Source organism: Populus nigra, chromosome 18 (assembly GCF_951802175.1).
Source record: "Populus nigra chromosome 18, ddPopNigr1.1, whole genome shotgun sequence".
Lineage (NCBI taxonomy): Eukaryota > Viridiplantae > Streptophyta > Magnoliopsida > Malpighiales > Salicaceae > Populus > Populus nigra.
In genome coordinates, this window is record NC_084869.1 from 13,434,198 (window position 1) to 13,456,502 (window position 22,305).

Here is a 22,305-nt window from a genome sequence, read left to right on the forward strand (position 1 = left end):
GATGGATGCTGACTGTGGCAAGAGATATAATTAATAAGAGAAGTGTTACCATCACCAATGGCTGCTCCTTAATACCTACTTCATTAGTTTGCTAATTATGAATATATATATTAATTACAAGCTTATACTATGTCATTTAATTATCTGATGTGATACACTAGCTGACTAGCATACTTTTTAATCCCAATTTATAATTAATTAAGGGATTTAGGGTTTAGGTGGCAAGTAACTTTCACAGCTTAAGTTGATAATCATGCTTGTGCAATTACATGATTTTGCCAAACCTTCATAACAAGGACGGTCCATTAATTAATTAATGGTTTGGTAAACAATATTAATTTTTTGATCTCTTATTTAATTAATTTTTCCCTTAAACACTTATGGTCCCCATATACAATCCTCTCCAAATTCGTTCCTTCCAAGTTCCAATTTAACATAAATTCAGTCCAAGATCTTCGTTGAAACAATAACACTATTTTGAATCACATTTTTAATGAATGAACACAACTGAACATGTTGTTTTCAGACTGGTATCATTAATCTTGCATTTTTTTTTTTAAAAATAGAAGTTGATTGAAGAATTTAATCAAATTAAAATGCTTTATTTTGAGTCATTTTGTTTTTACGTTTGAGAAATACTTTTGAAAAAATTTGAATTTTTTTATTTTTTTCTTCACTTCAAAATAAATTTTTTGATATTTTTAGATTATCTTGAAGTGCTAATATCAAATATAATTTTTTTAAAATAAAAAATATATTATTTTAATGTATTTTCAAGCGAAAAACAACTATCACTATACTCTTAAATATTATTATTTAATTATTTCTTTAAGGGGTAAGTTTATACATCAACAACGAAGACTAAGTCAGAAGACTAAGTCACTAGACATGACACACCCTTTACATTGATACATTCAAATGAATTCATTTAGATACTGAATTCAAGATTTAAACCTAAAAAATTAAGAAAAAAAGCATATTCTTTTAACCACCACATACCCTCTTGAAATTATTAAGTTTTAAATTAGAAAAAAGAGAGGAAGAAATGGGTTACGCGATCAAAGTTAGCAATAGATGCTAGAAGAAAAACCTAAAGTAATTAACATTAATGTGGACCGTTAATTGCTGAGAATTTACAAATAAAATATAGTTAATTAGTGGTGAAACAGAGGACTAGCAGTAGATTTGACTTCTTGGAAAAAGGTCTTCCGAAATAGATTCCCACTTTCCCTTCCTCTGAAGCTTCGCCCTCTCCTTTACAACGAATGGATAAAAGAAACAAAAAAGAAGAAGCAGTGGTTAGATAACATCCAAAACGACAGGCACTTGATTAATCTTGAGGACTACTTGAACTCTGATTCTGATGATAAAAAAGATGCCCCCTTCTCACATTATAAAATCTATCTCCCATTCCATTGTCTCGTTTATTATACCTTGGTATTAATCACGTTTTATTTTTATTTGAAAAATATTAAAATAATATGATTTTTTTAAAAATTTATTTTTAATATTAATACTTCATAATATCTAAAAATAAAAAATAATAATTTAAAACTAAAAAATTATTTCTTTTCAAAAGCACACTGAGATTGCAATTCGTAACACCACCTAAATTTACCTCCATGATCATAAGAAACAATTAGGAAACGACAAGCCCTATTGCTACAAATATCATTAGAAACTCCATTCCAATAATTTTTAACAATCCTTCTGTACTGACTTTAAACGGGAATTAGTCTGCAATAGTTATAGCAATCACCTTTTATGTATATTTATATATCTAAGATAATATACATGGTTGTTTATTGAAAAATAAAAAAAGGTGTTTGTTGTGTTTAGAATTGCCTAAAATGATATTTTTTTAATAAAAAAAATTCTAAATTAAAAAAGTAGTTTTAGATTTAGGCATGAGGACAACCCGATCTCTACTTAGACTGATCAGGCATTGCATCCGCCATAAATAGTTAATTATTGATAGGTATGAATATGTAGAGATTAAATGGATTGAAATGGACTTAAAGACCATCTCTTTTCAAAGGGTTTGCATGGGATTACGTTGATTCATTCTAAATTCACTCACAACATGAACGCATATCAATATTTAATTATTTACAAATTCAAATATTTGATAATCAGCTTTTAATAATAGGAGTCTGCAACAAGATATTTATTGTGAGTTAATTTCTTCAAATAAATGACAACTTATACATCTTTGCAAACACAATTATACATGCATTAAATTTTTAAATCAAGACTGCAACGTCAAAGAAGATATTTCAAACACAAAGCCAAATCACATAAACAACATAAATGTGTATCCACTGATTAAAATACCCGATTGTTAAAAGACATTTAAATTTATATCTCAATGAATTTATTTAAATGATTGGACCTATACGAGAACAATCATTAAAATTTTTAACATGGTTATAAAACAAGAAAGATACATCCTAATTAAGACGTGATTGATAAGGAAAAGGGAGCAAATATGAACATCTATCCTTGTACTGCACTCGAGAGTGATCTTGGGAGCATATGAAGCTTCAAACATAAAATGGCCTACGGATGCAACGCTAAGCATAAAGGGTCTTAGAACTGGATCACTTACTTGGGAATTGAATTCAAGCAAGTAAGTGAGCCTAATATTATTATTAGTTGTGTGACATGATGAAGTTCACTTATTCATTAAGAACACTCATTTGAATTTCATATCGAGGGTGGATATTTAATAATTCAAATTTATTTAAATTTCATTACAAGGTTGGTCACCTATTTTTAAAATAATTTCACCAATTAGATGACATTTTTATTTTAAATCCCACAAATTAGATGGTATTTTCCTCTTAAAAAATCCACCAATCCAATGATAATTTTCTTGTAAATCCCATTAGTCTGATAACAATTTCCTTCTAGATGATAGTTTTATTTTTAGGAAGTCTATAAATCTAGTAACAATTTTATTTCAAATGATATTTTAATTAAAAGTAAAATCATTAATTTGATGATAATATTTTTTTAGATGATATTTTTATTTCTAGTAAAGCCCATCAATCCAATGTTAATTTTTTAAAAAATAACTTTTTAATTCAAGTAAAAGCACATCCATCCTATGCCAACTTTATTTTGTCCATTATTTTTAAGTTTCATGTCGAGATTGGTATTATAATTTTGATCCATCATTTTAAAATTTTTCATGTCAAGGATGGTTACTTAACAATCTAGATCAATTTTTCAATTCTCCTATTGAGGTTAATTACCTAATAATTTTGATTCACTTTTAATTTTTCATGTAGAGGATGATCACTTAACAATTCGGATCCACTTTTAAATTTTCATGTTAAGATTTATCAATTAACAATTTGGAGCTGCTTCTAGATTTTATATTAAGGTTCGTTATCTAACAATTTGGACCATTTAGATTTTAAGATCCATCAAACATTCTTTTTATTATCTATTTTTTCTTTACAAAACTATACAAAGCCAATCGAAAATGAGTTTTTTAATATTTTTATACGTAAGTATTATAAAGAGAAAGTAATTATCGTAATATATTTTGAGCTCTATTTTCCAATATATTTTCAAATTACAAAAAATTAAAAAAAAATAAATATTTTTGATGTAATTAAATTGATTTATGGTTTTTATATTAATAGGTTAGAAATGAGGTAAGAAATGGGTTATAACAGTTTTTTTAAAAGGTAAAATTGGATCTTACCTGGATTTTGAACAAATCAATTAAGTAATGGGTGGACCCATCAAGTTGATAAAGTTTAATACGATCAACTCCTACCTGGTTCGAAATGAAACCCAACCAGACCAGATCATGAACCACCAAGTTGACGATCGAGGTTGGACTGATTTTTATAACACCGCCGTATAGTTGGGGGTTGAAAATGATGGTTGTTTTGGGACCTCTAGAACTAAGTCAGAAGTTGCAAATTCATATAATGACTTGGTCAGCTGATTAATCTAGAGGTCAAGTCGAGCATGCAAAAAGGGCACTGTGCTCCTGTCCAATGCCTCACAAAAAAGTCTCCATATTTGGTCCCCATTCATCGAACTCCAATAGCAGTAAAGAGCAGTGGCCTCAATAAATCTCCTTGCCGATATCCTTGAGTTGAGGGTGGTGTTTGCTGGTTATGTGTACCCTCTTTGATGGCTACAGTATTTCGAAAGGTGGGTAGTGGGAGGTCCCTGTTTCTTCACTCCATACGCCACCCTCCCATTTTCACCGCCTAGCTAGCCTCCCTAGCCCCGCCAGAACCTCCTCCCCTCCCCTCCGTTTGTCCTCCCCTTTCTTGAGTTGATCACCATGTAAATTAAGTTCCTAATCTGTCTTGATCATGCATATAATTATACCCATAATCAAATTATTTTTATTTTGAATATATACACAGTTACAGAGCCCTTCCAAGTTGTATTACCAATCTTCCTTCAACTGTAATCCAAAAAGAATTAAGTATAGCTTAAGTTATTAAAGAATGAAATTTAATAATTACTAGCATTTGAATATATAGAAAGTAGGAGAAACCAGATGTTTTTCACATCCATCATCATAACATGACAATGACAAGAACTTGATAATTAAACAACTTGGGCAAGGAATAATGACAGCATAATTACGTAAAAGAATTAATTTGATTTTTGTACATCGATCTCGGAGACCCTAACATTAAGTCCATCAGACGTTAGAACAAGGAAGGGAAAGTTGCGTTCAGATAATAACGTTGTTGACTTTTCTATGTTCTTCATCCTTGAAATGTGTAACCAAAATGCAACCAATGGTCATACCTCTTGGTGGACCTTTTGATTTTTTCAAACGTATGATTAATGCTAATGAACAGTGTTTAGTTACTGTTTAAAGAAAAAAATGATGAAAATAATGGGAACAAAGAAGGCATGCTTAACTAATGGAAAATATTCTAAAAATAAATTTATTTTATGTTGTTGTTTATTCTGTATCTGCAATTTCTATCCCTAGACAGTACTGACCAGATACAACCTTGCTTAACTGATGGAAAATAATTCATAATGACATGTAAGAAACTCTACCTCACGTAACCCTAATCAATTTGATTTCTTCTCTTCCCGGCTTATAATCTAAAACCTAATCTTCAAAAAGTGTTTAATTAATAATCAAAATCATATAATCAGTCTTTTTCAGTAACTTAATGACTTGGAAGATGACTTATGAGTAACCTAACCCATAAAAAACGCTGTTTGATTAATTATCAAAGTCCTTTTCAGTATTTTGATGAATATGGAGATGACTTATGTGTAGCTTTTTAAACACGTCCAAAACACCATGTCTTCAATATTGTTGAACCCAACTTCCCCCAGGCTAAACGGTCAAATATCTCTCTTTTTCCTGCTTTATGTCGTTTGTTTGGTCCCTCTACTCTTAAATTTGTCTCACTTTTATCCTCTCATTATGTGTTGTCTTGATATCCTCCTCCTACGCTACTAATATTGACATGATCTTTCCGTCAACTCTAAGGAGTAGAGACTTGGTCGTAAAATTAAGACGTTTTTTTTATTATTATTGGAATTTCTGAGTTCAAATATTCAGAATAAGATTTAGTTGAATTTGTTCATTAAATACACCATCTATGAAAAACGCAAACTTAAAATCATTAAAAAAAATTAATCTCGATAAATGCACAAATTAATTCGAAAACATTAATTATTTTTTAATAAAAAATGATATTTTTAACCAAATGTTATTAAAGACAGCTGTGATGGGTCTTTGATCATATATATATATAACAAAATATTTTATCTTAAATATCATTTATTTTTCATACTATATTTATATATATTTTTTAAAAATATGATTAAAAAAATATCATCTTAATGATGATCGATATATCCAGTATATTATTGTCTTAATGATTAAAATAAAAGGATATTATCTTGAAATTTTTTAACAAAATCAAACTATATTTTATTAGTCCTTCAAATTTCTTTTGGAACCATGTGCTTGGTCTCTCTCTTTTGATTTTTTAATTTTTTTTACATTGAGAAGATTCTGATAAGATTCAAGTTTGATCCGCTCAATCAAGTTTAATTATAATACCAAAAAATTCTTTATAACTTGAATATTTTTTTTTATGTTCAATTTGGTCCGATCCATAACGTAGCGGGAAGCAACCTAGTTGGTATCTATTGTAGATAAAGGATCAAGTGATCACAAAATAATTAAGAAGTTGCAAGATGAGAAATGAAAATAGTAGGACCAAACTAAGATAAAATTAATATTAGGGGGGCCAACAAAATATACCATTAAAGCCCTCACCAGATATATAAATACATACATAACCGAAGCACTACATATCCACTTATACACACCATCTCCTTCCCCATTTCATCGAAAGACTCAAAGGCCATCTATCCCTTTCATTTTATATCAACATGGACTTCGCTTCTTCAAAGAAAACCATGAGAATTTCTTTAGCAGTAGCTGATGCAGCATCATGTTACTGTGCTATGATCCTATTAGGCCTAATATTATTGGGGTCTATTAGGGAGAGTTCTATGACAGAGGAGCCTGTCAAGGGGAGCCACTTTTTTGACAGACCCTGTGATGAAATATATGTTGTCGGAGAAGGAGAGACCCTCAACACCATCAGTGAAAAGTGCGACGACCCGTTTATAGTGGAGCAGAACCCGCATATCCATGACCCAGATGATGTTTATCCTGGACTTGTTATCAAGATCACCAGTTCAAAGTCAAGGAAGATGATGAAGAGGTAGTTCTTGGAGATGAGATATGGCTTCTTGATAGGAATACAGATACAAATTAATTAGCATGCTTGTTTTTTTAAAAAACTTCTTACACACATGCTTTAATTTCTATTTAATTTTATTTACTTTGTAATAGGAAAAGAATTATATATATATATATATATACCATAGAGTTTTCAATAAGTTCAAAGCTTCAATTGGGTCCTCGATGTCCTTTTGAGATTAGAGAAAGGTCTTTTTGTAGTTCCATTTCATTTTATTATACCCCTTCTGTGTATATATGTGAGAGATATACATCTACTACTCATGCATCCTCTACACTCTCTGTATAAAATGATTCACAGCTATAGCAAATTTATCTGGGATTGTCCTAATCTATTCATTGTCTGTGTGCGCGCTATCAAATTCTATAGCTTCTTGCGTTTTTTAAACATTTTTTTGTGTGCAAATAATGGGATATGTGGAATTGGCTCACCAGATCACATCGATATACTTAAACGATGAAGGAACATTTTGTTTTCTTGTTTTTTAAAAGAATATTTATATATATATATATATATATATATAAAATTAATGTAGATATTACATTACAAGAATAATAAACTTTTTCTAAATATATATACAAGCCTGTAATAATATACATTATTTATTTATATATATAGAAAAATGTACAATATATAATATAAAGATTACAACATAAAAATATTATACATTATCCTTTATATATAAATAAAAAAATTGATTAACTAATATATTAAGTTTTTTATTATTCTCAACTTCATATTAGAGTCATTATTATCAAAGAACCATCTTGATCCAATAACTTAAGTTGTTAGGTGAGGTTTCAAAATATGATTTATATTATTTTATAATATACTCTTTTAAGTGAAAGTCATCCAAGCTTGAAACTTGCATGGACCCATATTATCTTGTGCTTAATTTTTTATCAAATAAATAAGGGATGACGAGATATAAACTCGTAACTGCTTGGTCATTAAAGCTCTGATACCATGTCAAAAAATCATCTTAACCCAATAACTTAAATTGTTAGGTAAGATTTCAGAATATAATTTATATTATTCTCTAACCATTACACTTTAAAAATTTATTTCCTTCTCTCTATTGGACTCTTTGTCTTAGCTTAATGTGCAAACTTCTCCTTCTTCCTTTGTTTTGGAAACTTTTACTGCTGCTGTCGTGAATCCTCACTTTTTTTCTTCTCCCTTTACTTTGAACTCTTCTTCTCCTGCTATTAATGTTGTGCAACCTTCCGGCCCCTCCTACTGCTGTCGTGACTCTTGCCACCATGAAAGCTTCAATTGCAAACATTATTTTCCTTTACAATACCCATCAAATTATTTCTTTGGAGCTTGTAAACACAAATTATTTTTAAATTTTAATAGGATTCCTTAACTTAATAGGTTAATTAATAATGATAAAAAATAAAATAAAATAAAATCTGTTTTTTTAATAATTAAAAATTTTGAAAAGATATTTCTCATAGAGAAATTATGAATGAAAAAGATTAATTGTAGTTAATTTAAAATTCAATAAAATTCTTTAATAAGTTTCGTTATAGTCAATTTAAATTTCAATAATATTTCTTAACTTAGTAGGTTAATTCTTAACTATAAATAATAAGAATAAAATGATGTTAGTTGTTTTTATAACTAGAAATTTTGGAAGAAAAAAAAATCTTATTAAAATATTTTCCAACCCATCATAATATTGTCTGAATTTAGATTCAGTATTTTGTTTTCTCATTGAAAGTAAGGTTTAAAGCTATAAACCAAAAACAAACAAAAAAATATAAAAAGAGCATGAAAAACAAATCCCATACATATTTTTCGAATAAATAAAGCAACATGTACGTGAAGGACACAAGCAGAAAATGAAAAAGAAGAAGAAGATTGTATCTATTTATTTTCTTAAAATAAATTAATTACTTCCCAATCAGTATAAAATTTCTTGTCAAAATGATACGAAAATATATGCTAGTACTTGACTATAAATAAATAAATAAATAAAAATGCTGATTAATCCTATGCCACAAAATGTGATGATGCATGTGTCATTGTTGATCCACTAAATCTTCATCTCTCTAATTAAAATGAAAAAAACTACGAATCACATTTTAATGGTGGGGGTGGCCTATCTCATATCTCTTATCCAATTAGGTTGTTTAGTGTCACGATACGTGGTGGCATCGAACAACAATATTATAAAAGGAGCAAAAGATGCTGCTGCTGCTGATCGATTAGGGCTAGCTCAAGTTGATTATGACCTCTTTGAATCTCACAGCACACCCCACCAATCACAGGGATCATCATGATGCATTCCATATATACCTTTATTATTGTGCATGCCCTTTGTAATCTATGCCGCCAAAAAACAAATCGTGCCATAATAATTAGCATTTGGTGTGGTAGATATGCTTCCATAAACGTTTATGATAGTTTGTTTTTGTCTTTTTAAAAGAGTTTTTTTTTAAATGAATTTTTTTATTTTTTTTGCTTTAAATTAATATTTTTTATGTGTTTCCAGATCGTTTTGATGTATTGATATCAAAAATAATTTTTTTAAAAAATAAAAAACTATTATTTTGATGTATTTCCTAGTAAAAAGTACTTTGAAAAATAACTACTACTACATTTTCTAACATCCCTTTACTCTATATGATAAGGAAATATAACCTTTCTTACATTATCTAAATTGAATCCAAATATTTTGAGAGAATATTTTTTATAATTATATCATTTTAAGATTTGAAGTGTGAATATTAGTTTATTGTTCGAGTAGTAAAGACTCATTCTTAATTTATCCTATCAATCATGAAATATAATAATTATAAATTTCTAATATTTAATTTATAAATTTTTTAAACTCAACTTGAAATCTGGGTTATAGATTACACGATCGAGTAAACCTAGATAAATTAAAATAATATTATTTAATTTTTTTTTAAAAAGTTAAATCAATATTTAATCGGGTTATCTAAATTGCTCGAGTTTGATTAAGTTAATTTTTGCTAGGAATTTTTAAACCTATATCAAGTAGGATCTAATAACATTAATAGTCAAATATGAGTCGAGAATTTCTTAATCCCATTACTTGAGGAGACGTGAAACCAAAATGCAATACAAATATTCTATGTAATGAAAGAGAATTAATTATACCTAACATTAGGATTTAGGATTGAGTGCTAATCGGAAATTAATTGAGAGTTTCCTTAAATACAATATTTTCTTTGATTTTATAGGTAAGTGTTATAGTGATTGATTCATCAGATAATTATATCATCAAAGATTAGCATGTCATCAATAATTATTGTTGATTATTGAACTGTTTCTTTTGATCAATAATTCAGTATCATAACAGAGGATGATCATATCCAAATGATTTGCTTAGATTGATATGGTGTTATGGGAGGTAAGCTAATAATCTCGAAAACTGATTAAACCGAGAAAATTAAAAAAATTAAATTGTCTCTTTTGATCAATAATTCAATATCATAATAGAGGATGATTATATCCAAATGATCTGACTAGATTGATATGGTGTCATGGGAGGTAAGCTAATAATCTTGAAAACTGATTAAACTGAGAAAATTAAAAAAATTAAATTGTGAAAAGAAATTAAATAAATCAATCAGAAAAAAAAAGTCCAATTCAGTTTGGTATCAAATGGATGAAACCAATTAAACCAATTCAAACCAAACTGATTCAAACTAAACTAAACCGAGTTAAAAAAGCTAGGGGTATAAATATAAAAGTTTTCTTTCTTCTCACCGTGATGAAACCCAGTCGCCCCAAGCTCTCTTCATTTTTCTCATTCTCTCTCTCTTTATCTCAGTCCCTCTCAATCAATTATCTTACCTCTACATCATTTTGAACAATTGTTTCTTAGCTCTTGCCTGATTCTTAGCTAGCGTTTTGTTATTGTCGTGAAACAAAATAGTCAAGAATAATAATATAAAAAAAACTTATTTAATTGAAGAGATAAAAAAAATAAAAAAAATCTAATAAAAAAATATATTTTCACACAATTTTAAAATGAATTTTATACTCAAAATAAAATAAAATAAATAGAAAGACATGTCTCATATATTACTCTTGTCTCCATCTCTTCTATTATAAGACCATATAAACTATATTCTTAAGAGCTTAGGAATAAGAAAGAAAATTAAGAAGCATTTTTTTTATAATAATAATAATAATAATAATAAACACAACCTAAACTAAATCAACTTGGGCCTAAGCTTGGACAAGGTTCGTAGCCAAACAATGGGCTTAGCTGTCAGCTAGATATGTGTCTCTTACCTCTTAAGCAGAGTCCGCCTTCAAGGCTTGAGCCTGTGACCCTAGCCACTAGAGAAACACGTAACCAAGTTGCGGGCGGGGCGGGTTGCACAGAGATCCACCAAGGGGGCTTGGCTTGTCCATCTATCCAAAGCTGGTTAAAAAATAAATAAAAGAACCAAGAAATGTTTTTTTTATAAGAAAACGCAGGCATGAACAGAAAAAAAAAAACATAGTTATTAATCTGAAGTTAACTAGGAGCATAGTTTAAGATTTCAAATCCAAATATTTTGTGAAAACATTTCTTAATTTTAAACATAAAAGTTTAAGTAATAAGTATATATATATGGATATTTATTTATTGCCCGAGCAAAAAAGTTTAAGTAAATAAGTTTAATTGATGGTCACCAAATAATCCTTATCCGTGATTATAAAAAAATTTAGTTGAGTTGAAATCTAAAACTTAAATGAAACACAAATTTACATTGTAATTAATGAAAGAGAATCTTACTAAACATAGGATTTAGGATTGAGTGCTATTCCAAAATTAATCGAATCTTTCCCTCAATATAATCTTTTATTTGATAGGTAATTGTTTTGGTCAATTATTCATGAAAGAATACTATCAGTAATTATTGTTGATTATTTAAATATCTATATTAATTAATAATCCAATATCATAGCAGAAAAAATAATAACATTTTACATTATATCTGTATCATTAATTGTTATAAAACTCAGTTTTAACTTAATGAGTCAACTCTTGATGACTTGTTAATTTAAAATGAGTTTTATGTTAAATTTGTTGGAAGTTGACCTGGTGAATCTATTACCTGATTAAAATTCAAGTAAAATTAAATTTGATTTAAAAAAAATTATTTCTCAAAATAATATTGTTTTAACTTTTTAGAAAAATTAAAATAATAATATTTTAGATCTTGAAGATAGCTTGCAATCCTAAATAATGTTGTTTTATTTTCATTTCATTTGTAGACATCTTTTAAAAACAACTAATTTTCTTTTCATTTCATTAGTTCTTACTAGCTCCATGGCATTCTAATAATTATATCTACAATTAATTAGGGAGAATTGGTAATGAAGTTCATTCATGCAAAGTAGAAAAACAAAATAAAATTATGAAAAAAAAGTTAGCCTTTTGTTATTAGTTTGGATAATAAATGGCAAAAGTGAATTTTTTCTAATTGGAGTTTCATACTATGGGGTAGAAATTAAGTGGAAAATGGATGAATCTATAAGGGCAAATTAATAGTTTAACCTAAAACCATTCTTCATTTTCCATCTTGGTTTTTTAATTTTTGTTAGCTTTCTACATTTTTGACAAAATTCCTAACTAATGAGATGACATTTGAATGAATTAGACTCTAAGATCCTAAGAAAATGTCTCCATTATTCCAAAATTTTCATTGCATCTTGGATTCAGATTCAGCATTTGTAATTCTCACCAAAATGGTGAAGGAATAAATTTTTATTCTCACCATCACATTAATTCAATAGATCAAGGTATAGTAAGTAGCATGTGGTAGGCAGATGAAGTTATTGCTCACATGAATTTGAGTCAATAGAGATACCAAATTGCCACCAAACCATACTATATTAATCCAGTGATTTGTAGATTTTTAATGCCTTCATTGTTTTTACTTCAAAAATGTGATCTTGAAGGTTCTTAGCATTGATAATGTCTAACTTTTAAAGCTCTTTTCTCTTCTGTGATTGCCTCAAGGAGAAGGACTAGAAGCTAGCTGCCTTAATTTTTCACACGTCAAGCATTGCAACGAAGTACAAGGACACTCATTCTTTAGATGAATAAGTGAGATCAAATTTATGTTGTTGAACTAGAACTTTATGTCTTTCACACGGCAGAAAGTGGAAATCTTTGCAACGAAAGAATGTTAAGCCATTTACATCATGCTAGTAAATTCTAAGCTTATTTAAAGGTAGAGTAGGTCTTGCTTTGGTGGTGTAAACTAAAAAGATTTCTTATAGCTCACAGCTTTTTACGGACTTGATAGTTAAGATTTGACAGAATATATATGGATTTGTGGTACTCCTGGGAATTTATTGTGATTGCTCTCGCAGGATTTTCCATGTTTCGCAGCTTCTGTCATTCGGAGAAAGGTATGAAGTTGTCACATTTTTATTGCGTTCTAGTTCAATTCTTGGTTTCTACATGGCCTTCTAATCATGTCAAGATGTATTGTGACGAATGTTTTGCAGCCCCATATTACACATTTGTTCATGAAGCAACCTCAGCACCCCATGTTTTATACTACGATTACATAGTCATAGGTGGAGGAACCTCAGGTTGTCCACTAGCTGCAACGCTCTCACAAGGTGCGAGCGTTCTAGTCCTCGAAAGAGGTGGCTCTTGTTAGGATACTGGCATGCAAACCCGACAAGACAAAAGGCAAGGAATAAGATAAAATGAGAAATGAGACACACAAGAATTTACGTGGTTCACCCAATTGGGCTACGTCCACAGGCAAGTATAGAAGGATTTTACTAAGTAATGTGGGAATTACAACCTCTCTCAAATAATAGGAGAACAACTAAGAATCTCTCTATTATTAGGAGAAAACACCTCACTTACTCTCTTACAAATACCTCACAATTTTGTGGGATTACTCTCTCTTCACTCTACTCTTCTCTTCTCTATCTTGGTGTGCATTTAGGCTTGAATGCATTGCCTATTTATAGGCAAGAGTGAGGGTATAATGGTCATAAATTTAGGAGGAATATATGCCTAACAACTCATCCTCCACTCATACTCCACCAATTACAACTCATCTCCCACTCAAATCCCATCAATTATGCCAACTAATGTAAAATGGCTTTACATTCTCCCACTTGAAGACTTTGATGATTTAATCAAGTCTTCACACTTGATTATCTGTGATTCTTCTTCTATCCTTTCTATACTTGCCATCTTCATGCTGCTTACGTTTCTGCTAGGCCATAAGAGGATCTACACCATATATACTTATCAGTGTTGACCGGTTTAGTCAAAGCATCTGCTGGGTTTTCCTTTGTGTGAACCTTCTGAAAATCCACACTTCCATCTTCCACCACTTCGCGAACAAAGTGATATTGAACATCTATGTGTTTTGTTCTTGAATGAAATGCTGGATTCCTTGCAATATGCAAGGCACTTTGACTATCACAATACAAAAGAATCTTCTCTTGTTTGTGCCCGAGCTCCTCCATAAGTTTCTTCATCCATATTGCTTCTTTACAAGCTTGTGTAGCTGCCATGTACTCAGCTTCTGTTGTGGACAATGCTACAACAGTCTGAAGTTTAGAGACCCAGCTCACAGCTCCTCCTGCAATTATGAACACATAGCCTGTAGTGGATTTTCTTTTCTCAAGGTCACCAGCAAAATCTGAGTCAACATAACCTCTGACAGTAAATTCTGATCCTCCATAACATAATGCAGCATTTGAGGTACCTTTGATGTATCTCAAGATCCTCTTAATAGTATTCCAATGCTCTCTACCAGGATTTGCCATGTATCGACTAGCTGCTCCAACTGCTTGTGCAATGTCTGGTCTTGTACATATCATGGCAAACATTAAACTTCCCACTGCTGATGCATACGGTACTCGAGACATCTCCATCCTCTCTGCTTCATTGCTAGGAGACATACTTGAGGATAATTTGAAGTTAACAGGAAGTGGGGTGGAAATTGGCTTACAATCTTGCATGTTGAAGCGTCGCAAGATCTTCTTCAAATAATTCTTCTGAGAAAGCCAAATCTTCCTCTTACTTCTGTCTCGGTGAATTTGCATCCCTAGAATCTTGTTTGCTGGTCCCAAGTCCTTCATATCAAACTCCCTAGCCAACTGTGCCTTCAATTCTTGGACTCGATCTTTGTTGGGGCCTATCACCAACATGTCATCCACGTACAACAACAAAATGATGAAATCTTCTTCAAACCTCTTGTAATACGTACAATGGTCTGAACTGAGTCTGTTGTACCCAAGGCTAATTATGAAGGAATCAAATCTCTTGTACCAACACCTCCGCGCCTGTTTGAGACCGTATAGAGATTTGTTCAACCTGCAAACCAAGTTCTCCTTGCCTGTTTCAGCAAAACCCTCTGGTTGGAGCATATAAATTTCTTCTTCAAGTTCTCCATGAAGAAATGCAGTTTTCACATCTAACTGCTCTAAGTGAAGATCAAATATAGCACACATTGCCAAGACTACTCTGATTGTAGTAAGTCGTACCACCGGAGAAAATATCTCATTGAAGTCTATTCCTTCTTTCTGAGCATATCCTTTCACCACCAATCTTGCACGATACCGCTCCACTTGATCATTGCCATCACGCTTTATTTTGTAAACCCATTTGTTGCCAATGGCCTTTCTTCCTTGTGGTAGCGGAACAAGATCCCAAGTGTTATTCTTGTGTAGAGCTTCAATCTCCTCTTGCATTGCTGTCATCCACATAGATACATCTGTGCTTTTGATAGCCTCGTGGAAAGTTGAAGGCTCTCCATCCTCTGTTAGAAGAAAGTATGCAATGTTACTCTCAGTAACATATTCTGAGTGCCAAGCCGGTGGCCTTCTTTCACGAGTCGACCGCCGAATTTCAGGAGTTTCAGTCTCTATTTGTTCTTGCTCTTCATGCTCTGGTACAGCTTCAGAAGAAGTATGATTCTGAGTATTTTCAATCTGGACTGCTGTAGTCTCCTTTAGAATGCTATTATGTTCTTCCATTTGCATTTTACTTTCTGCAAATATGACATCCCTGCTGATGACTACTTTGTGGGCAGTGGGATCCCACAAACGATACCCCTTCACTCCATCAGCATATCCCAAGAATATACATTTTCTGGATTTTGAATCCAGCTTGCTGACTTCTTGAGTATTGTACATCACGTACACAGGACTTCCAAATATATGCAATCGAGAATAATCCGCTGGTTTTCCAGTCCACATCTCCATTGGTGTCTTCAGCTCAATTGCAGTTGATGGAGATCGATTTATCACATAACAGGCGGTATTGACTGCTTCTGCCCAAAATGACTTTTCTAGACCTGCAGCCTTCAACATTGCTCTTGTTCTTTCTAATAGAGTTCTGTTCATCCGCTCTGCCACTCCATTTTGTTGTGGAGTGTATGCCGTTGTGAACTGCCTTTTGATACCTTCATGTTGACAGAAGTTATCAAATTCATCACTGGTATATTCTCCTCCATTGTCAGTCCTCAAACACTTGATCTTCTTTTCAGATTCAAGTTCCACCCGCGCTTTGAAAGTTTTAAAGACTGCGAACACATCTGCCTTCCTTCTAATTGGATACACCCAACATCTCCTGGAAAAGTCATCTATGAATGATACAAAGTATCTTGCTCCTCCCAAGGATACAACCGGTGCTTGCCAAACATCAGAGTGAATCAGGTCTAAGATGCATTTGCTCTTAGTTGTTGATGTGTCAAACTTCAACCTGTGCTGTTTACTTGTAACACAGTGCTCACAAAAAGGTAAAGTAACCTTTGTAAGCCCAGGGAGTAACTTCTGATCAGAGAGAACCTTTAAACCTTTCTCTGACATGTGGCCTAGTTTTTGATGCCACATCATCGTCTTCTCTTCTGCAGGACTGGCTGATGCGATTGACACTTCTGCCCCATGATGTGTTTCTCCCATTAATACAAACATGTTTGCAACTGTCTTTCTCGCCTTTAAAACCACCAGCGCTCCTTTGACAATTTTCATTATTCCATTGTCTGTTCGGATCTTACAGCCAAGACTATCAAATTGTCCTACAGACAAAAGATTCTTCTTCAAGTCTTTCACATGCCGCACTCCTGAAATAGTACGAATTAAGCCATCATACATCTTCAATTTGATGGTGCCAATGCCAGCAATCTCCAAAGCATGATTATCACCCATGAACACTTTGCCTCCAGAGATGGGTTCATATGTATGGAACCAATCTCGATTAGGAGTCATATGCCATGTTGCTCCTGAATCCATTAGCCAGACCTCAGTGAGCTCTTCTCTATCTGTAGAGACTGTCGCTGCTTCACTATATAAAACCTCTCCATCTTCTGAGGTGCTTGCGACACATCCTTGAGGTTTTGATGACTCTACAGTATTCTCTATACCCCTTTTAAACCAACAATCCTTTTTGAAGTGCCCTTTTCTGCCACAGTTGTAGCATTTCACAGTCTTCTTACTTCTTGATTTGGACCTCCCTTGCCTTTGACTCCCACTAGAGCCACGCTCCGTTGATCTCCCTCTTGACACCAACAATGCCTCTGCTTGGTTTGAACTATTTCTGTCTCCTTTATTTTTGCGCCTATTTTCTTCTTCCAAGATGGCGGCTGCAACATCATCAAAGACTAAATAGTCTGTGAGGATATTATTGGTCAAGTTGATAATGAGCTGATCATACGAATCTGGAAGACTTTGAAGTAGAAGCTCTGCACGTTCACTTTCCTCTATTTGTTGACCCAACGTAGTGAGTTGAGAAAATAGAGTCCTTATTGTGTTGATGTGGTCAGTCACCGTCGTGGTTTCTGCCATTCGAAGGGTATAAAGTCTCCGCTTTAAGAAAATCTTATTGTGCAAAGACTTGGACTCATATAGCTTTGTTAGAGTCTCCCATATCTCCTTAGCTGTTTTCTTCTCCGCCACACTTGATAATACTTCATCGGCTAATGCTAAATGTATGTTAGCTATTGCCATCCATCTCATTCCATTTTGCATTATCAGTGATCTCCGCGGGTCGATCCCCAATTGCTGCCAAGCAATTGTCTTTCCTTAAGATTGCCTTGATTCTCATTTTCCAGAGTGAGAAATTGCTCCCATTAAACCTTTCAATCTCGTACTTTGCTGCCATTTTATTCACCGTGATCTATTCAGCTATCACCGTTTCACAGAACTGTAACGTATACAGAAATAGTATCGTGTGAATAATACTTCACTAAGTAAGTTCCCAGGAAAGATTGGAGGGGTCACAAACGGTCCCGCTTAAAACCCAATCTCCTTAGACAGAACTTCCTAGACTGTATTTAATCACCGCACTGACTTTCTATATACGCCAACAGTAACTTATGTGAACAGTACCGTATGGGTGAATAGTGCCGTATAGGTGAATAGTGCCGTAGACGTGAATAGTAACTGTATACACGAATAACTTTTGTGTATTAACAACACCAACCAAGAAGGCTCTGATACCACTGTTAGGATACTGGCATGCAAACCCGACAAGACAAAAAGCAAGGAATAAGATAAAATGAGAAATGAGACACAAGAATTTACGTGGTTCACCCAATTGGGCTACGTCCACAGGCAAGTATAGAAGGATTTTACTAAGTAATGTGGGAATTACAACCTCTCTCAAATAATAGGAGAACAACTAAGAATCTCTCTATTATTAGGAGAAAACACCTCACTTACTCTCTTACAAATACCTCACAATTTTGTGGGATTACTCTCTCTTCACTCTACTCTTCTCTTCTCTATCTTGGTGTGCATTTAGTCTTGAATGCATTGCCTATTTATAGGCAAGAGTGAGGGTATAATGGTCATAAATTTAGGAGGAATATATGCCTAACAACTCATCCTCCACTCATACTCCACCAATTACAACTCATCTCCCACTCAAATCCCATCAATTATGCCAACTAATGTAAAATGGCTTTACAGCTCTCCATATGGAAATCCTAAAATAATGAACGTAGCCAACTTTTCAGACTCGCTCTCCGATACCTCTCCAAATTCGGCTTCCCAGCAATTCATCTCCGATGATGGAGTCTATAATGCTCGCGCGCGCGTCTTAGGTGGTGGAAGCGCCTTGAATGCAGGATTTTACACTCACGCGAGTGTTGATTTTGTGAGGAAAGCTGGTTGGAATCCAGAATTCGTTGATGAGTCTTATGCATGGGTTGAGAACAAGGTAGCCTTCGAGCCACCAATGTTGCAATGGCAATCAGCTGTTAGAGATGGGTTGATAGAAGTTGGAGTGTTGCCTTACAATGGATTTACATATGATCATATTCATGGGACTAAAGTTGGAGGGTCGATTTTTGACAAGTATGGTCATAGACACACTGCTGCTGATTTGTTAGAGTATGCTGAGCCAAGGAATATTTCAGTTTATTTGCATGCTACCGTTCACAAGATCTTATTTACATAAACAGGTGAAACAAAACCATAAAATTCGTTGGCATGTTACATTGCTAATCTAATTTCATAGTATTAAATTCCATTGTAATGTAATTGAACATTGCTAATGCAGGAATACCATGGTCAAGACCTAGAGCATATGGCGTGGTTTTTGAAGATTCATCAGGCCTCAAGCACTGGGCATACTTGGGGAGGAGCTCCAAGAATGAGATAATCATATCTGCAGGTGCAATAGGAAGTCCCCAACTATTGATGCTAAGTGGTATTGGACCTGCTAACCATCTTCAAGCTCATGGCATCTCAGTAGTGGTGGATCAGCCCATGGTTGGTCAAGGGATGGCTGATAATCCAATGAATCTTTTGTTCATCCCTTCCCCTCTCCCAGTTGAAGTCTCACTCATCCAAGTTGTGGGTATCACCAAGTTTGACAGCTTTATTGAAACAGCTAGTGGTTTGAGCTTTGCTTACTCTTGGGTTCACCAGTTTATTAGGAAATATGAGCTGCATTTAAATGGGGTAATTAACTAAGCTTTGCTTAACAATGCTTCTGTGTTTTTTCTTCTACTAACAACTTCACTTGGTCCCATGTGCAGACAGGTCAGCCCTCTGCAATGACAGCAGAAGCCATGTATAGAGCTATTGAAACCTTAAATTCCCTTGTGACTGAAACTCTACAGGGTGGAGTAATTCTTGAGAAGGTAATCGGTCCAGTCTCCACAGGTGAGCTCAAGCTCAGGACTACAAACCCGCATGATAACCCTTCTGTCAAGTTTAACTACTTCAAAGAACCAGAGGACTTGAACAGGTGCGTTCAAGGCATGAGAACAATTATAGAAGTAGTAAATTCAAGAGCATTTTCAGAATTCCGACACAAAGATATGCCGGTGCAAGCTCTCATTGACTTGATGGTGAATTTGCCTGTCAACCTGAGACCAAGACATTTTAGTACAGCAATTTCCTTGGAACAATTTTGCACAGATACTGTCATGACCATATGGCATTACCATGGAGGCTGCCAATTCCGCAAGGTTGTCGACAATGATTACAAAGTCCTCGGCGTGGATAAACTAAGGGTTATTGATGGTTCCACTTTCATTGATTCACCTGGGACCAATCCTCAAGCTACTGTTATGATGCTAGGAAGGTAACATACTAACATTCAATTGCAGCAACTTTGTTCTTAATTAGCACTGCCAAAGGAGAATGCTATTCACTGTTGTATTTATTTAATTATGTGATGCAGATATATGGGGAGGAGGATTCTGTATGAGAGACTTGTGCCAGGGAGGAAGTAGACAATGAGTTCTTCCTATGCTTTTGAAAATCATCATCAGTCATATGTGTGCTACGCGTTCGGTAATTTTCAGTGTCGACATGTATAGATACTGAAAATACATACGACTGGGCTTTATCACTTGAAATTTTGGGAAAATTAATGTACGATTTTCTTTTAATGTGCAAATTATTTAGACAACTGCTCCTGTACATATGATTTTAAGCAATATAATCAATCCATCATGTATGATCTTCGCAACAGTAGACGAATAAGATCACCTTGTGGTCTCCTATCAGTAGTATCTTTTACACTTTTCTTGAAACATAAAGGCAATAACTGTTTCTTGATCCGACAAGTAAAATGTGGAGAAATTTTCTTGAAACAAAATTAGCTTTTCTTCTGGACCAATATCTTGTTGGATACAAGATTGAAAAAAAGTCTGTACAATGATTATAGGTTTATGACTAACCAAGTAACGTAGACAAATTGAATTGTAAGATTGTATACAAAGGTAAAATGCGAAGGAAATCAACCTTGTCTGAAGCTGAATGCCAATTGAAATTCAGAGGGGAATGACTTTGCTTGCAAGAGCTAAGAAAGTTACGCAAACACTAACCTATTTGAACTTCCGTACACCGAAAGGCCAGCACAATAAAGCAAATGAAAAGAAAGAGAATATTACGGCCTAAGCATAAGGTTCTTATGACTTGTTCATCTTCATAGCATGAAGGAGCACCTCCTGATTCTCCTCTCAACTGCCCTTCCTTTTTCTTTGCCTTTTCTAGCTTCCAATCAAGGGACAAAAAGAGAAAGAATCTCTCATATTTTATCACAAATAGCCTTTTCAAGACACGGATGTGGAGAAAGATGTCTGCCAGATATACCCTCCCTAACCTCTTGAGAAGGATATCCACAGCATTATCCATGGCATATCCCATTACTTCAATGGTTTATGCCAAAGTTAGTGACCCATCAAAGTGTTTATAAAGCTTAGTCGGGGAATCTGCAAAAACCAGAAGCAGCAAGATAGAGGTATCATAATTTGATAAGCAAACCAGTTGTAGGGTACCTCTTACTTGGCAAGCAATGGTGATTGTTGCAAACATTGCAGAATTTGATCTCGGTGGCTTGCCAAAGGAGAGTTGCCCTGTGACTGTTTTAGCTTAAACTAACGTACTCAAGAAAATGCCATCGTAGCAGACCATTGCTCTGCTGCCTACCTCTGCAAAAGGTGATAAATTTCTTCTCCTCATTTCCTTTCAGTTGGTTTCAAAAGCTTTTTTTGTAACTCCTATAAGCAATGTATCGACGAAAACAGACAAAATCAACTACGACAGATCCATAGGTTTGAGAGTCTTAGGTTGTGTACTAGTTGGAGTTATTATAGTATAAAATGAAAACTCAGAAGATTAAAGTGAAGCATACATTAGGACTTAAAATGGTCTGAAAATACTATTGGTTTGAGCATCCGATCAAGGAGTAAAAATCACAGCAAAACACATGTAGAAGGAAATAAATATTTCTAAAAAAAAGATTATGAAAATATTTCGAAACTAAAATCGATACAAGTACACGAAATCACTACTAATTGAAGTTAGCAAAATCAAGAAAAACACCTAAAGATCATTTGAATAGGAACCACATCATTTCCCCTATTCTAACTGTTAAGATGAATTTGCCACAGAAAATTTTGATCTTTGCCCTGCTCCAAAATGCGGGTTGATTTCGAGGATGGCTTGCTAATACTGGATGTGTTGTTCTTTCTAAGCTTTCTTACTCGTAATCTTGAAGCTACAGCCTCTTTTTATTTTTTTTTATCTTGATGAGGACAGCTTT

The 22,305-nt window shown here is 33.3% G+C and overlaps 1 pseudogene; it reads left to right on the plus strand.

The window, feature by feature from the left end:
• Positions 1-6,411: 6,411 nt before the first annotated feature.
• On the plus strand, positions 6,412-20,488 carry LOC133678353 (protein HOTHEAD-like; annotated as a pseudogene).
• Positions 20,489-22,305: the final 1,817 nt, after the last annotated feature.